The sequence below is a fragment of the Idiotropiscis lumnitzeri genome, chromosome 3, assembly GCF_059441095.1.
Source record: "Idiotropiscis lumnitzeri isolate Australia: NSW breed Sydney's pygmy pipehorse chromosome 3, RoL_Ilum_1.0, whole genome shotgun sequence".
NCBI classification, from domain to species: domain Eukaryota; kingdom Metazoa; phylum Chordata; class Actinopteri; order Syngnathiformes; family Syngnathidae; genus Idiotropiscis; species Idiotropiscis lumnitzeri.
Genome location: NC_142393.1, coordinates 19,761,023 through 19,779,331, shown reverse-complemented (window position 1 = coordinate 19,779,331; position 18,309 = coordinate 19,761,023). Strand labels below are relative to the sequence as shown.

General features: G+C 39.2%; 1 protein-coding gene across 3 annotated transcripts in view; it reads right to left on the bottom strand.

Moving 5' to 3' along the window:
- The window catches only part of prdm16 (PR domain containing 16), a 224,573-nt gene that overhangs the window by 161,578 nt on the left and 44,686 nt on the right, over positions 1–18,309 (bottom strand). The window contains exon 1 of one of the 3 annotated variants that reach the window (XM_088291321.1): positions 4,541–4,816. The exons of the other annotated variants lie outside the window; for them this stretch is intronic. The gene's annotated coding sequence lies outside the window, so the exon portion shown is untranslated. Of the gene's footprint in view, positions 1–4,540; positions 4,817–18,309 lie in introns of those variants that run through there. 3 annotated transcript variants of the gene reach the window in all.

Sequence of the window (18,309 nt, the reverse complement as noted above, 5' to 3'; positions counted from 1 at the left end):
AGCTCATTGCCCGTCTAAAATGTTATCTTGCACTTCAAAGCAATAAATAAAAAAATAAATCATATGAACAATAGCTCGAATCTCCACAAACTCCAAGGCACCACTGTATTTGAAATAGCTTTCATTTTGATGCAGTGCACCACTGAAAACTTCAACCAAGAGAATGAACACGACTCTCCACTCCTGATATTTTGTGGATGTGCTTGTCATTCAGACATTACTGCATTGTCTCAAGTGATTTTTTTTTTTTTTACATTTAATGGCACATATGTGACCATTTTCGAGTCCCCCAAATCGATCATGGGTGAAGCAGCAGCACCATTAAAAGAAGAGTGACTGAATCACTATGGAAGAATTTTTGTGGAGACAAACAACATGACTAAGAGCAGAACAGTTGTAAAAGCAACTAAAAATATAATAGTCTAATAAATGCAACACCAGAATTGAGAGCAGGTGAGTCATCGTTCTCTCATATTAGAAATTGTTCTCTGTCGTAATTTAGCCAAAATTGAAGCAGACCACAAAAGCTTATACAAAACAGAAGAGTGAGTAGAAATGAAACCTGCACATTTACTTATAGTGGCAAGAATCTGCTCTTTCAATCCATCTAGAGTTATAGTTACATAAAGTAATTCATCTGTATTTGTATCAATTTATGTGTATCAAATGAAGACCATATGCTACAGAACCAGACACCAGATTGACTTTGGGCTAACTGGAACCGAGACAAAAACTTAACTCTTATTCAAGGAAAAAAAAAGTTACCCTTTGACAAGTTACAAAGTGGCAAAATCATTGTGAGGTTTAATATGATCCAACAGATCAGAACACAACAAGGGTGCATGCGGTGAAGGAGATTTTATTAAGCAGACATGGAAACAGATTTTCTCTGGAAACACATTTGGGAAGTAGCCTTTAGGCCCCAAAGTCCACAATCAGCTCAACATAACATGAGCAGATGTGACAGGATGAGGATCCTGCACCACCACCAAAAAACAAAAATAAATTACACTACCATCTAAAAGGTCTGGTGCAATAAGGACCAAGCAAGTACTTTATTTTTATTATTCATTGATTACAAAATAATCTTTGTTCATCTGTCTCTGCCAGCGATGTATAGTGACAGACAGAACAATTAATTAATTAGATGACAGAAGGTACAATAAATCTGTGTATTCACCTGTTGCCATGGGAAAAGTCATGGCTTTGTGCAAGCCTGTGTCAGCTTTGTGTTCAACAAAACACGCTCGGACTTCACATTAAGTACTCTAAGTCAATGAGTGAGTAAACGAAGATGAGATCATCATTATTTTTGGTATTCCTACTTTTAGAGCGTTTTTCTATGGTGGTGTGCAGTGAGATTTTTGTAATGCAAAACGCCTGCCTTGTCTCAATAAAGCTTGGGAAACACGGCTCTATTCAAACTAAATGACTCCGATGTTTACAAAGAGTACACAGCGTGATATCAAAGCCTGAATGCACCAACATATTATATTACTTTTGTTTTTTATTTTGACAATACAAGTAGTGAAATCCAACTCTATAATGACGATGACCACAAGCTGATCAAATAAAACATATCATTTGCAAATCAAAGTTACTTGTTACATTATTGACACAAAACATGCCGAAACGTGTTTGTGTGCGCGTGGACCCGTGTGTGTGCATGTGTGCGTACTTTGAAGTGAGGCACCAGCGCAAGTGAAAGATGGGAGCCTTCAGATGGGATTCAATACCGGATTTAAAAAAGTTGTGGCCTCCTTACTTGTGTCAAAACAATTGACAAAAGAGCAAAGTTCAAGACAGCAGCTTGACCTACATAATAATTGCCATTGTGCTTAAAACAATCAGGCAAGAATGCAGAAAAATATCAGAAAGTGTGAGGGTGAAGGGAAGAGTTTTGTGCACATTCAGCACACACCCAAACACACGCAAAACATCAATCTGTCTATTTTCTATGGCGCTTGTTCTCTTTAGGGTCACGAGTGAGCTCGAGCCTATCCCAGGTGACTTTGAGAAATAGGTGGATAACACCCTGGACTGGTAAACAGTAGGGCGATATTGGAAAAACATGCAATATAAAGGTTGACTATAGCAATATTGATATCAATGCGCTATTAGACATGTGCCTAAAGAAATTAAATTAAAATTTTTATTGTCAAATGAAAGGACATGTTTTTTCATGCTGCAAAACTAAGCAGGCTCCATGTGTTCTTTGCTAATGAATTGTAATTCCCCCAGATAATGTCCAACTATTGAGTGGTGATACACTTTTAAGTTTGCATCTGACTAGTCAAATTCAGTTAAAATTCAATTCCATAAGAAAATTACTGCATGTCTTTGTGATATGCATAATGCATACGCCATCATCGTGATATCTATATTTTGTTGATATATTGTGCTCAACGAGTAAAGAGCTAATCACATGACAACAACAAACATCCTAAATGCATTTTTAGCAACTTAATGGAACCAATCGACACACTCTGCAACAAACCAAGCTAATGCTAATCAATGATGTGTGTTAAGTTGCAGCCACTACCATTACTTAATGTGTGGTTGTGTGTGAGCATGTGAGTGTGCTTATGCATTTATATTTTATTGCTCGAGTGTCACTTCTTCGTGCGTGTGTGTGTGTGTGTGTGTGTGTGTGTGTGAATGACTATATATATATAATATATATATATATATATTATATATATATATATATATATATATATATATATATATACACACACACACACACACACACACACACACACGCACGCAAACGCTGTGCTTCTGGTGCAATAAATGCGCGCACATACACACGAACACACGCGCGCACACACACACGCGCACACACACACTCCGTGAAGGGGCAGACGTTTCCGGAGTACCACGGCCTTTAGTACAAGAAAAATAGGCTGTTTTAAAATAAAAGGCTTTAGCAAGTCACACACACACACGCTTCACACACACAAATGAGTTGCTCGCGCAACTGACTATTCAACATGTCCCATTCTATGTTGCGCTCCTGGTTTTGAATGCCAAAACGGCCTTTCGCTTTCCATGCCCGCTGTCTATTCTTGCTGATCTGGGGTCTGTGCGCGGAGGGCTGCCCAAAGCCAGGTATTTGTGTTCATTAGCACCAGGATCAACAGACTATCAACTTGGGCTGTTTGGAGATCAGGACCAGTGCAAGGAGTGCTCTGCCCGACACGTTTAAGCAATTATACTAAGCAGACCAATTAGCTATTTCCCTTTTCTTTATGTCTTGAAACTTTAAAAGTGGCTCCACGCGATCAGGGGCTTAAGAGAACAAAGCAGCAGAATATCGATTTAAGAAAATAAAGATAACGATTTATCACGGCGTGTGCATAAACCGTAAATTAACTTCTAATAAAAAAATAAATAATACGTGCTGAATTTTACAGTATTGAATGAAATGTAAAAAGGTGCGCAAAATTAAGTGAGGGAAACATCAAATGCCGTTAATGTTGGATATTACAAACTGACAAAATTAAAAATCTTCACAAGGCCTGTCAAAAATGAGAAACATTGAAAAATTCTGAATTTAAAATAATTAGTCAACTGTAAAACATACAAGGCTGCATAATTATGTTTCTGTTGAATTTGGGACGTGTGAATATGCGTTGAAACACAATTGCCAGCAGGCCAATAAACAATTAGGCCACTTATATCATTATCATCATCATCACCTTCTTAATGAGTCCCGTGAATAAAATGATCATAAAGGCTGCAAAGAGCGGATACAATATCAGAGCCACAAGAAAGAATGGAAAATTATAAAGGGCACGTAAAACAACTATAAGCACGGTCGATCTGCAACGCCAAATATCAAAACGGGAATTTGTACTTGTTTGCGTCTCTCTTTGCACTTATTGATTGACTCTCCCTTGGGGGTGGGAGGACGGGGGACCCTTGGGGTTTAAAAAAAAAGGGGGGAGGGGTGCATGCATGTAAACGTAGTATTGAAAAACGTACAAGGCACAGAATATGTATTCGTTCTATACCCCCCCTCATACAATTTTAAATAATAACAAATAAATTAAATAAAATTAAATAAAATAAAATGGACGCCTCGGGAAGGAAATGGACATTGCTGTGGGACAGTACCACAGCGCCCACTATTACACGAGAAGGGAATGATGTGATTTCACAAGACTTGGAACGGCTCTATTTCCAAGAAGAACATTCGCATGCATTTCGGCAAGTTTCGAGTAACTTCCAGGAACCAATAAAGCAAAAAAAGCTCCAGCCAGAGCATAGAGCGAATCTGAAAGCAGCAGTCGCGAGCGCAATGAAGCACCAGCGTCAAAGTTTAGCGCAGGGAAGCAAACACCGCAAAGTGCATACAAACTAGCCCGAGCAGCCGCAACGTAGCGTCCCCAAAAAGTTTATCAGAGTGGCCAAAGAGTGTCGCCCCCCCATCTCCACGCTATGACACCGGACAGCGACGCGCAAGGAGCGCTACTTTTTTCTCTTCCTTTTTTTTCAAACCGGGAAGGAAAAGACCCCCAAAAAATGCGGGACCTACTTTTGGCCAGTTTTCTCGCCCTCGCCTTGGATCTCATCTTGTCGCCTTGTAGATTCCTCTCGTCGTCCACCGTGAGCCCAGAAGCAGCAACAACACTATCTTCATCTCACCAGCATTGTCAGTTTGGACACCTTCGCACATGCGCACAGCCCCATTCAATCTGACACCCTCGCCGGGGCCAAAAAACTTTCCAATGTATTCATCATCATCACTTTTTTTTGTCCTATCGTCTCCCCTTTAGATCACTTATCTCTTCCCCTCCTCCTCTACCTCCTCCTCCACATGCTGCTCTCTCCTCACACTCGCACCTTCTCTACCCCCCACCCCCCGCCTCAGCCCCAGCTCCGAGCTCCCAGCCCACCCAGCTCCGTTGCTGCCAGCACCCACTTGCATTTAACTCAAGGCGGCGACGTGCTTCTCTGCAGCCGGCCCGTGCACGCCGCCAGGTAAGAAGTCGAGTATTATTATTATTATTATTATTATTATTACAATTATTCTTATTTTATTATCATTACGTGTAATTAATGTTTTTATTAACACGAGCTTGTCTTCATTATTTTGCAGACTGGCTGACAAGCAAATCTGGCAAATAAATAAATGAAAGTTTGTTGTTGGATGGACCTCCGCAAATTTCTTATGCGTGTGTGTGCGTGTGTAGCAATGCAGCAGCAACAGCAGCTGTTTGACGCATGTATGCCCCCACCTCCTCCTCCAAACCAAACATTCTGCTAGTTTCATAGAAGTTGGTTTGCCGTAACCAGTACTTAAAATCCAAAATGAAAACAGAAAAAAACTGCATGCAAGAGAAGTGGACTACAGGCTGTGTAAGCATGATTCTCCACCTGTCTGTATGTTTGTTTGTTTGTTTGTTTGTTTGTGTACTGCAGGCAGGATTTAAGAACACACTATTTGGCTTCGACTGTGGGTCCCAAAATACAGGTAATGTGGAACTTCAAATATGAAAAAGGTAGAATGGAATGACTGTATTTTTCCTCCTGAATTGCATGCTTGATGTAATTATAATTATGTTCATATTTACAAATACCACGCTATTATTATTGTTATCATCATAAAGGTGATTTTCGATTGTTCCATGTCGCAAAATGTGAGAAAACTCTGTCAGCGTCTATTTGAACCCGAGCGGTGGGCCGGGCTCCACATGGTGCCTGGGCCTATAGCCTACATGTCATATGGGAATGGTTTCCGTCTGGTTTTGGCTAAATAAAGGCGGCTCTGTGTTGGAGCCTATTAAAGATCGGCGATGATGGAGCGACTGCAGTCTGCTGGATGGCGCACACATCCATTCACTGCTCAGTAACCACAACACACCGAATGCATATGCAATTGTTCTTGTTATTATGGTAATTATGAGAATAAGCAGAATAATTATTATATTATTGTTGTTGTTAGCAGTAGTAGTCGTGGTAATATAAGCGTCTAACCAAAACAACAATAATAATATTAATAATAATAATAATAATAATTTATTTTAAATACTCGATACTCACAGCCTCATCCAACACGTCTCCAACACATTGCGCAGAAATTGCCCGGGGGTGTTTCCCCACGAGTGGACGTGAAATGCAGACGGTAATTATTAATCAATAATAATAATCATTAGCAATTAGCATATATGTGCTGGATACGCCAGGGAGCCTGTCTTGGAATATTGGTGAGGGCGGGTGGGGGAGATTTTCTTCTGTTTTGTAACACTGATCACAATATTAGGTACACCTACATTATGACGCCCAAAATTAATTATTTTGCTAATAAAGATGCGATTTAACCGACACTATGTGAGAATTCTTTTATTATTAATTTCGTAATATATTTACCATATTTTTCGAATTGTTTCGGAAACTAAATTGTCAACGCGGGCGTTGACAAAATGTTCTACTAAAAAAAGTCAAGTCGACAAACAATTGATAATTAATATGCCAAGGTGTAATTTGAGCCCTTCCCTATTCGAGGAAACATACGTGGGAGTGAGAATGAGCCATTGTCTTGATCGATTGGCTCGAGATCGATTCGGTCAGCTTGACAGACAAACACCGAAAAAAATAAGAAACGAACCTAGTCGTGTGTAGGTGTGTGTGTGCGCGTGCGTGTATGCGCGCGTGCGTGTATGTGCGTGTGTGTGTTGTACTCATATATGCAGGCCAGGTTCATGAAGTCAACATGTCTCCATTGCATTAATTTGGATAAATGACGCTCAATTAACGGTTAATTACCCTAGCAAGAAAATGGTCGCACTCCACTTCGACACTCGCTTGGACCGAGGAGCGTTTCCTTCTTTCATTTTTTGGCTGTAAGGTTAAGGTGGGAAGGAAGCGCTGACGAAGGAAGGCATGCAGGCAGGAGCGAGCCCGCAGGCTCCGTCCGGGGAAGAGAGGTGTGGTGGCCAGCCCTTGTTGCGCTTATTAATTATAGCCTAAAGAGGCGACATATTTGACTTTCATGAAAACACTTGCACAAACTCCATTATTGTTGCATTTTATTAGCGTTTGCATCACGCTATATTTATTCCTTTTATGAGGCCACTGATCACATTTAACACTCATTTTAATTTCTACATGTCTTTATTATTATTTAGTATCTATAATTGAACAAAGTGTGCACGCACCACCCGATGTGCACACATACACGACAAGCGAAACCAAATAGGCTGGGATGTTGGGTAAAGATAATGAGTGTTTATTTATTTGGAGAAAAATGAACTACCCTACACAAATTGTTTTGGGGTTATAATAATAATAATAATAATAATTATTATTATTGTTATTATTATTATTATAATAAAATGCAAAAACAATACGCCAACAAAGCTCAACATCATCAACATTATATGGTTATGACTGCAATTATTATAATCATATTTGTTATTATTATAATTATTATTATGTGATTGGTTGTACACTTGGATCCTCTCACCCTCCCGTCCCAGCCCTCTCCAAATAGCACCTTTAAAACAAAATGGCCGGCAAGAATTTGGGGGCCGATGGAGAGAAAAAAAGATTTCCCTTGGGCCTCGACAATCCTGCAAATTTTGAACTTTATCTTTTTGGGACCAATTACATGCAGGTTTCATTGCCTTTCTATATACTGATACAAAAATTCTCTAACACTCCAAGGCACACTGAAGGTTTTTGCTGTTTTGTTTTTTTTTTGTTAGTTTTTTTTTAGGGGGGGGCGGGAGTACTTGAAACATATTTCGCCATTCTCAACGTTCACAAACTCTGATACGACCCCCCGCCCACCAATAAGAAAATCATTCCGATTTCAAGGAGCCCTAGCACCTCCAGTCTGGGGCCCGAATTACACTGGAGATTGCAAAAGCACGATCAGCCACAAACGAATGTGCTATATGTGGTGTGCGTGTAGCGGAAGGAGAAGGAGGGACGGAGTGGGAGAAGTTTTTTTCGTTGCGAATTGGTGCGGTCAAGACTGTGGTGACGTGCACACATGCAGACACACACAGCGAAACCGAAGCTTGATCCGCGATGGAAAAGACTCCGGGTTTCTGGATTAGACTGAGCGCAGATAACATCGGCGCACATTGGACATGTGAGACGACCCAGTGCAAAGGCCCGCACATGAGGCGCGCTCGCGGGCGGGTGAGCTAGCTGTCACTGTGCGCGCGCATTACTGGAGCCGAGCTCCAGTGTGCGCTTGAGGAAGTGTGTGTGCGCGTGCACACAATCAGAGCGCATTTGTGCTCCAACACGTGAATATGGAGAGAATATAATGCATGCATAAACCTACGCGCGCGCACACACACACACACACACGCGCACACACAGTTCAGGGCCGTGTACTACCACTGGATAAAACGGCCCCCAACAATGCAGGAGCTTTTCCTTCCTTAGTAACTCTAATTGCACTCGGTTGAAACACAAATGAAGGGCAAACACTAGAAACAAACGACGCATCTCTGAGCACTGGAATTGTGTTATTTTCCGTTGCACAAAATTCTATCTCAATCTCAATTACAGTTATTTTTTTTTTACCATTCAAGCGGCTATTTTGAATTTCACTTTAAATCATATTTTGTCTTTTTCGAAAAAAAAAACCGTTTTTTAAATTTTATTCATTGGTTATTATTTATTTAGAAAATATAATAAGTCATGAATATTTAAATATTGCATTGCGTATGTAAATAAGAACAACCAAATATCGAATAATACGTTTCTAAGAATCATTATTGAAATTATTTTGACGTTACATTAAGCGAGCATTTCTGAGAGTACACAATTTGGTATTCGAAAAAATTACAAGTAGGCCTAACTAATTGATAGTCGCGGTTCTTCATGTGAAGTCCAAGTGTGGAAAAGGCCTACATCATTTTTCAAAAGGCAAAGCAGCCAGTGCTATCATCATTAATGTTGTTGTTTTTAATTAATCGCTCGTTAATGTCGCCATCTATTTCCCATAGATGAGACGAGCGAGCGAGCGAGCGACAGCAGCGCCAAACAAATGCACATTAAAATATGGCCCGGAGGCTCCAGTTGAAAATTACCCTGATGTCGAAATGACCTTAATATAATATGATGTAATCAATCACGCTGTCTACTGGGACACTGGGAATCACGATGTTAATCTTTGGGTTTGAAAATGGCCTGTCATATTTTACAAGTCAGCCAAAGAGCACACTATGCGCGCACACAAACGGACACGCGCGAGCGCGCGAACAAACGCCATGCTAAAATCGCGTTCACATTATTTTTTAGATCAGATACATGCTCGGCCTCAGGCCTCTTTTTTTTCCTTAATGATTTTGATTGGCAGCCAGGATGGCCGAGTGGTCTAAGGCGCCGCGTTCCGGACCCAGTCTCCCCAGGAGGCCTGGGTTTGAATCTCGAATTTCCCCATTGTGGGACTAATAAAGGCATTATTATTATTATTATTTAAAAAAAAACTCACTCGGATGCATACTAAGTATTTGTAACTTTACGGAGTGTGTTCATATTAACATTAATTTAATTCCAGTAATCCCCCCCAAATCAAAATGTGACTATTTTACACCCTTTTTTTTTTAAATTATTTAGGATATTACAGAGTGAAGTACAAACCTCAGAAAAACTCAAAATCTGAATTTACAGCTGCATTAAACTGTTCACTTTCATTTTCAGACGAAAATCAATCGTAAAAAGTAATTACTTTATATAACAAAATTAATATACACATCGATGTTAATTACAATTGATTACACTTGTGTTTACAATTACAAAATTATAAAAAATAACACTTGTAATAATAATTATAATAATAATTGTGATTATTATTATAATTATTTGTAGTAACAATATAGTCGTTACAGTCATAATAGCCTATAAGTAAAATTATAATTGCAATAATAAAACAATAAAACAATATAATAATAATAATAATAATAATAATGGATAGATAATCATCATAATTGTCATTAAATCAATGAAACATCAATTAAATAGAAGGTTTAAGCAACCTATCATATGTCAAATTAAAATGGTTGAGTAGAACTAATACTGGAGCTACAGATATATTTCATCCAATCATCTTGTTAAAATGCCATAGATGATCATAGTTATTAAAAGTAATCTGTGATTATCACACAATTAAAATTGAGACTAAGGCGAGATGAGTTTGAGCACCAAATGATGCCTGCATGCGCGCGCGCGAACACACACACACGCACGCACCCCCCCCACACACACAATTTGGCAGTTTCCACAAGAGCCTGATGTAGGCAGCATCAAGTGGCGAGGCCGGTTATCGAAGCGTGTTATCATTAACAACTGCGGACAGATCCAGTAGAAGAGGCCAAACCCACAAGCATCCATTTGACACACGCCTGGCATGGGAGCAAGTGAAGACTGGAGAGAGAGCAGCCTGGCTGCCACCCCATCAGCATCCCTTTCAAATTCACCAGCACCTGCTTCTCCTTCCTCCTGACAATCCAACACAAGATTTGTGTTCTCACGTCCTGTAAAGATGAGAACTGGTATTTGGTTCTGCACCTACACAGACCCTGTAACACTGCTACCATTAAACTGTGCAACATCCATCAGCTATAAAAGCAGTCAAGTCTGTTTGTTAAAGCTGGACAAAACATTAGTAGAAGGTTCAAGACTAAAAACTCACAACAATGCGTTTGTTTAAAATAGTGAGACAGTGTCGAGCTCCAGATCCCACAGTCAACAGAAACAGGCATGATCATTATACCGCATGTGGGGGGAGTGACGTAAGCGCAGCTACAGGACCCCTACGCACTCATGAAACAATGACAATGCTCAGCAAAAGGAATGATACGGATCGTCTCATATTGCCTTTAGAGACAATTTCTGAGATTACGCCAATTCAGAGGAATCAGAATGACTTCAAGCAAGGTTGATGCAGAAGCGTTATGAGCTTAAACCTAAATAGCTTCAAGCCTTAAGGGAGCAGTCTGGGTGCTTACACAGCCAAAGGTATGCACAAGCTCAATCCAAAAAGGGATTTCTCCAAATCACAACAAATGACTACAACTTCACCTCAGACAGCAGCATGCTCACACCCTGTAAAGTAGTACTGTGCTACTGACTGATATGGCGTAATTTAGTCACCAGTAGCTTGTCAACGAATTACTCTTTCAATCAACATCAGCAAACTAACCACAGAGAAAACTGAAAATGACAACATACATTTTACGATGCAAACAACATTTGTAAATTCAAAATGTTAAATAATGCTTAACGTCAAGTGGAATGAATAGGATTATGAGCCTGATTCCTCTTTTTGGATCAAATTCTTTTTTAGGCTATCCTGAGTTATCATTTTATGTGGGGTGTATGATTTTTTTTGTCCCCCATCTGCTTGGAAAGCAGTTAGGACTGACAAAATTTTTCTTTCGTGGAGTTGGGCTTCAGGCTGACGTGGCTCTTTTCGAACACCTCGTTGTTGGCATTAATAAGGCATATATTTTCACTTCACGTGCACTTTAAGAGCTTGCAAAGTGTCTTTTTGGTATTTTCTAACAATCCACAGGCACTATTGCACCATGCTGCTTCTCACAGGTCAGTCAAAGTACGACAACATACTTCTGGTTTGGGATCGTTAAGGGTGCGGTGCTGTGTTGAGCATGTCCAAGTATACCTTTCATTTTGAGTAAGAACATACAGCATATTTTATTGTAACTTCTGTGGCCTCTCATTTAAAAAAATGGATTAAGATGTTAATAATCTGTGTGTATTACAAGGTTGACACCGCCTTTCTCCTGACGTCAGCTGGGATAAATTGTCGGTCACCTGCGGCACTAATGAAGACAAACCATGTTGTAAACGGACAAATGAATTATATTACTGATTCACACTACACTAATTTCTTCATAACCTTTTAAGATACACGTGACAAAAAAAAAAAACTAAAATTGGAAACAAATCTAAAAAAAAATTAAAATGTGTAGCTCCTTTTTTGTGTGTTTTAGTTTGTTATTCTCAAGAAGCCGGAAGAAAAAAAAGTTGCACTTGATTGAAGTCTTTGTGGATACCATTAACTACACAAAAAGCTCTCAAAAAACCTACAATTAAGAAGTGTTCATGTGCATGAAGCCGGAAAGCCTTGCATAAGTCTCTAAAAAAGCCTTGATTGAGCTAAGGCAAACTGTAAATGTAGAAAGTTCTGCAGTCGCACTGCATTACTGTAAAGATGAGTACAAGGCAGCTGCACAAAATGCTCAGTGACGATAAAAAATCTTAGCACTAAAGACATAAAAATCTCTTGACACATGCTAACATATCCATTGACAAATTCACAACAAGGATAACAAACAAGAATCAAGTTCATGAGGACACGAAGAAGGAAGCTACCTTGTGGCTGTTCCCAAAAAACGCAGTGCTGCCCGACTGAAGTTTGCAAAAGCATGGATATTCCACACGCACAATGCGATATGTGGTTGTGTGGTCACCAATGAACAGCACACAAACATCAAAACCTCACCCCAAGCGTGAAATATGGAGAGTAATTCATTTCCAAGTTTATCAAGATATTTTGCTGGGGAACTTAAGACCACCAGTCCACCAACTGCAGCTCAAAAGACACAAGAAAAGTCAATGAACAACCGAATGGCACACATACGGGTCACTGAAAGTTTATCACGGCAACTCATGGCAAAGAACCGTCGAAGGATCTGAAAAAAGTATTGTTGTTTTCTAAAAAGATGACATGGGCAGTCAAAGTGACGGGAGAAATGTTGGTCATACAGCAGTTTAAGAGAACAGCTGCCGACAGTTCATTGAGTGGCAACTTGTCAAGTTCTCGGATCTAAAAGCGTCAGCAGTGGTGACAAATAATGGTGGCCACTCAAACAACTGGCACCTTCGGCACAATTTGGACATTTCCACGAAGGGGTGTGTTCACTTTTGTTGCCAGCGCCCAGCGGTGTAGACATGCATGAGCGAAAAGTACATTTGCAGATTTATTTATTAATTGATAATTCCTGATTTTTTTATATTTTTTTTATTGTTGCTGACAAACTACTGCGCCACACGTCAGCCCATTTATCACTATTATAGCAAAAATAAGCAAATAATTTACACAACATGATTCAAAGTCTGTCCCTTTTAAACAAGTGTCTTCATCTTTATCAAAAATATGATATGAAAATGACCCATATACATCGTGAGATAAAAGCAAATTGACACTAAAAGCAAAGGAGAAGACCAGTTAGCAATTTACATTCTCAGTCATTGTAAGAGGAGGTCTTCCAGCAGCAGTACAGCTAACTAGTAGGGAAGTCTGCTCCACAGGCGGAGGGAAGTGTTGAAAGACTGCCCTCCTGTGTCGGACACATAAACACGTGTTGCACAATATTCTTGCACTCAGCCTCCCTTCCTCCGTTCTTTTACAAGACATCATTTCAGTGATAGGATTCCTGTGTCAATCGAAACACCCAACCAGCAAGTTGCCAGAGAAAAGGGGCATTTCTAGGTGATATAAGAAGATTCGCTCATTAAATGAGACAGAAGATCCGCCAAAATCAGAATATCCTGAGGGGAATAAAAGCAAATGTTGGCTTTGGACAAGACTGCAGACTTTTTTTATTTCTTTTAATAGGACCACCGTGGCACAACCCAAATTTTAGAGGTGCAAGTAGAAAATTAGTAAATATTCATCTCACTCATTTTCACTATAATGGTGATAAATGGGATGAAGGTTGGAGCAGACGTTTATCAACAACAAAAAAAGTTCAATAATCGTCATTTAAAGCTGGTTGCGCATGTCCAAGTAGATGAGAAATATACTTGCACTATCTCAGACTTTAGACGCAGAATGCCACCAATACGGGGCAGTCTGGAGTCCTGCCGATTTGGCAGCGTCTAAAAGGAATTGAGTGCAAAAGTAGGGTGGCATGTTTTGTGATTCTTGACCAGGCAGAGGCTTTTAAGACTTCAAATTATTACCACTTGGTCCTCCTTTCTGCATATCACAGCAAAAAGGGAAAAGAAACAAAATAAAGCCATGTGTCAAAGCATGTGTGTCCAGTCACAAGATGATTTTAAGCAGTATTTGTTCAGATTAGGGCGGGAGCTTGCATAAGGAGTGGTGGCCTTAGTGTAAAAACGACAATCAACAATAATGGGGAACATTAATGACTGCATTTACTGATTCTTATTTTTAAATACTGATTAACGTTTTTTTTCCTCATCTATTTAATTCCGAATCATTTCCCAAGAATTGATTCATCAGTTGAAAGCACAGCTCACATCAGAATGTTCTTCTTTCACCCAAGTTGTGAATGAATCAACAGCACGTCTGCTAGTTACAGTTGAGTAGTGCGGCTATTCTGCCTCACTGAGCGGACTTTGCATATAAGACTCGATGTTGCCTACGTGTGCAAACGTGACCATGAATCATGAAAAGTTGTGAGTTAAAAGGTGCCTGTGATTGTCTGCTGACCAGTCCACGTTGTAGGCACAGCTGAAACGTGTCCGGAAGGACGACAAGTGGTACACAAATTAGATAGATGGATGGGCTACAAGAATCAATTAGAACATTCTTAATCAGTTAATCAATCAATTTTCTCCCATTAACATTTTTGTGTGTGGATTGTATAACATCATTGTCCATGTCGAATACTAGACAACTTGCCACTGTATTTATTTATTTCACTCCCTGACAGTTGTAACACAAGAATGTTGGAAATAAGGAATTGTTTTGACCTTTGGAGTTGTGAGTGGGAACAAGCCTACTGGGTGACACTTTTAGCCCTGTCAGCTGCCGGCATTTCAGTTCATGAAAGGCTCGACTTGGTGGCACCTGTAAGCTTTGGGTCATGATGGCACCTCACCACTTTTTCACAGCCTCTGCTTGGCTATTTACATACGTCCATTCCCTTCACAGATCGATAAAGTCTGCCTCTTTTGGAGCAATGGAAAGAAAAATGTGCCAAAATATATGATAGATAAATAAATAAATAAATATCTGTCCCACTTTTTTCCCAGATAATTTCAGTTGTTATTATAATGTCTCTGTTCAACCTATATGTGGGAATTTTGTAGTATTTCATATACAAAAAAAAAAGGAATACACTGTAACCAGTAGAAAACAGAAATAATTGGGTGTTGATGGAATAAAGGCTTTCTTATGTTATTAAACAAATAAGACATCCCACAATTAAATGCATGACTATTAAATTTGTGGTAGAAATGTTTATGAGTTGTCAACAATTAAAGCAGTGGAAGAACTCTGACATCTATTTTTTAGAGGGGTGCGAGAACAAAATTATCATTCATAAAAAAAATAAATTACATTGTCAATATAATTTGAATATTAATACAGTTCAAACAATGAGTATATAGGTCGTAGTAAAAATTAGAATGCATATTGTTAATCTATGTGTGGTCCCCACGTTGCCGCTGCCTAATCTTGCTGGGGGTATTTTTTGTTTGTTTTTTTACATTCTCATTTTAATCTACAATGTGCATACGCACAGTACAGATTATTTCAGTATTCATGTATTAATTGTGGAAACAAAGGGAGTAAAAAAAAAAGCGATTGGAATAGAATGACGAACTGAATCAAATTTGTACATTAAAAACATTTTTTATTCTTGAATCATATTGAATTGTCTATTATGAGAGATGAACACGAGGTATAAAGGGAGGGCGATGAATCAATTTGATGATGCTGATGAATGGTTGTTTCATTTCATTGAATTTACTAGGATCGTTTGGACTTGGAGAGCTTTTACATATTGCTGGCTTTTGATAAGCATGACATCAAATTTAATAGTAACCCCACAAAATGGAACTAAATTGAACTATTACCTTTTATAATGGTTACATCAATGAAGCGTATATCACATATCGAGAAACAAAAAATCAAAATGCACATCATGCCTTCGCAAATTAAAAAATTGTAGTTCAGCAGTTAATATCTATTTGTAGTGAGGGGGAATATGGCACAATCAACAGAATTTTTTTTTTTCCCACTATGTATGCAACTCGGCTTCAGATGAAGAGTGGAGATATAACATGATGGAAGGAGCAGAAAGATGATCGGGATAAGTATGCATGTGCATGTGTGACGTGTCTATGATTCAGAGAAGGGGCATGATTCTCTTGCTTTGTGAGCTTATCCAGAGGATCTGTTCTGCTTCAAGAAAACGAGGGACAGAGGTCCGATATGAATAGTGTGCCACACACTTGCTCTACGATGCACACACAAGCCAGGACTTTGTCTGCATGACCTACCGCGGAGCGTCCTGGCACCCCCGCTCCCTAAATGGGAGCTCCAATAACAAACTCCACTGGCCCTTCTGATTGGTCGTGACAAATGCTCTCTGCAAGACTGGCTACGGGTAATGTCGGACAAAAAGGTTTGGGCGGCCTGTCGGCATGACTCCATGTCACTCTGCGAGTACATACGCATGTGCATGAGTGTTCACGGGATGAGTGAAAATATGGATTTGTTTATGTGCTCTAAGCTGAATGCAAGCACTGAATCCATCCAATGCCACTGCAATAAACATAATCGGGCATTCATGGGAATTATTGCAAGAGATCGGAAAAAACAAAAGTGTAAGCACTCAACGATTTTCCAGCAGTATGGTGGTCTAAAAAAGGTCAACATTTGATTCAATACAATCCACAAAAATGGGAGACATGTTGGAAACTTGCTTCATTTCAAATAATGATAGTACGCAATATTATTGTTATTATATTGTCGCAGTCTGATGAAGTAGTCGAGCACCTTTTGATGCTTTCAACACAACAATGGAAACTTGTGTCCGACTTAAAAGGTTGAAAGCATACTATATACTATAACTACTGGGAGAACATTTACATGTTTCCGTACTGCACTAACACATTTGACATTTTGTGCCATGTCATTCGTTTAAATTTAAATCTATATATAATGGTAAATTTGGTTATAAATATGTTGTGTTTAACATTTTAATTGATTGGTTTTATTTTGATTTTGACACACCAAGAAGAAAAATTAAATGTATTTGACTTGATGACATAAATTCACAACTTAGCTTTAATTAAAAAAAATAAAGGAAAAAAAATAAAGGTTTATTAAAATAAGGAGCAGCAATTGTCAATAAACATGATTGTACTAAATAAATAAAGTCCGAGAAAACATAAGAAAAATATAAAAAGTGAAATGATTAAACGATTTGTGTTTACTTGCAAAAATACAGGAGCAGTAAAAGGAGCAAAAAAAAAATGAAACTACCAAGGACTTCTTCTGCTAGTTTGGAAACTAAAAACACTCAAAACAAGAAAAACAAATCAGTGGCACCGAGTGCACTTCTTTATATCAGAAAGACAGGACATGTGATTACGTGTCGTCTAGTCTGCTGGACGTGGACCACACAAGAGCAACAGGTAGTGTAGTCAGCGTGCACTGGATGACGGGAAGTGGGGATTTGTGCAGCGGAGCTTGGAAGCGCTCGGGCATCTTGGTGGTGGCCCGCAAGTGTTGGTGACAGCAGAGGAAAAGCGAGGCACCACATGCCTCCTCGGTTCACTGAAGCAGAGCGGGATTTACAGTATGCAGGCCTACATCCACTTTGAAAGACTTCTCAGTTGTAACCCAACGACAGTGTTGTGTTCAGAAAGAAAATGTCACCTCCTGACTTTACCTAAGCAAATAGGTAATTCTCTCCCCACTGGATAATTACTGGATGGGTTAATTCTACTGGTATTTAATCAGAACTGCAGTAAAATGAGGGGCTTTGAATTCTTTAAACATGTTGGAAGACATAGTCTATGGTAATGGGAAACATGTGACTTTGTTTCACAAGAGGAAATTAATAGACCACATAAAGCCAAACAACAACAAAAATCGAAGTGAGATTATTATTGGCCTTGAGTTAAGAGCTATCCAACGTTTTAATAACCTGGAAGGATAGTGGCAAACCAGCTTCCAGGAAGGCATGTGTGTGGATAAAAAAAACAATTGAGCCATTCTGATCAGGGATCACATTAAACATCTAATGAAACTAAAGAGTTAAAACTTCATGAGGCAAGCTCACAGCTACTGTTTCATAAAGACGCAAAGAGCATTTCCACATCCACAACAGAAAAAGAACTTAATAGATTGGAACAGCTGCGTGGCTTCAAGATAACTAAGCGGTGAGACTTAAAAGGCTTCACTTGGGAGCAACAACTGTAGCCTACTCGGAGGAATCTTGAGTCAAACTCTTCGAGAGCAATAGACAGAGTCAGGTGACTAAACAGTCAAAGAGAATATTTAGGTTATCCCGATAAAGATACAATTAAATACAGTATGATCATTTTCCAGGG